The 669-nt window shown below is 58.9% G+C and overlaps 1 pseudogene; it reads left to right on the top strand.

Annotated features, from left to right (window-relative positions):
* The first annotated feature begins 11 nt into the window (after positions 1 to 11).
* Positions 12 to 669, top strand: part of LOC107185013 — an 842-nt pseudogene continuing 184 nt past the window's right edge.

The following is a 669-nucleotide window of genomic DNA, read 5'->3' as shown; positions in this document are numbered from 1 at the left end:
GTTCACTGGTGGGGAAGACAGGGGCTGAGTACAGTGCCACAGGGAACAGCATCCTGGGCCACAGGTGCTTCCTCTCCAGACTCACAGCCACTTCAGTGATCAGAACCTGTGAGGAGGGGAGTTGCAGGTGAGACAGGTGGCACATGGAAGTCATGGACACCCCAGACCTTTTTAGCTAAGACCCAAGACAGACCCGGGGCGCAGGAGCGAGCCCGCTGCTACCTGCTGTCAGCGCCTGGGCCCCACACTCTGCTCCTGGTGACTCAGCTGGGCAGCTTCACTGCGTAGGATCAGCCGGCCAAGAGCATACTCAAGGTCCTCTTTGGGGACAATGTGATGGTTCACACCATCATGCTGTTCACACAAAAGTAGGACCTGGGTGGGGACTCTGCAGGATTTCGTGTGCCACACTGACAATCATGCTCTGTGGGTTCTGGTGGCTGAGTGTGGGGACTGAGTGTGCTTCTTTGAGAACAGGGCAGTGGGCAGGGAGCAGGAGGCCCAGGTGCAGGAGCTGGTGGTGCTGGTGGAGCGCCTGGTGCAGGACCATGCGGGTGCCCTCTACTCCAACAAAGTGTACCACCTGGCACAGACACCGGCCTTCTCAACCCCTGACAAACAACTGTGATGGGTGGCAGAGAGGTTGGTGGACTGCACATGGGGGCGACA

Source organism: Myotis davidii, unplaced genomic scaffold (assembly GCF_000327345.1).
Source record: "Myotis davidii unplaced genomic scaffold, ASM32734v1 scaffold4009, whole genome shotgun sequence".
Lineage (NCBI taxonomy): Eukaryota > Metazoa > Chordata > Mammalia > Chiroptera > Vespertilionidae > Myotis > Myotis davidii.
The sequence above is the reverse complement of the archived record's forward strand: the minus strand, read 5'-3'. Positions and strand labels throughout refer to the sequence as shown.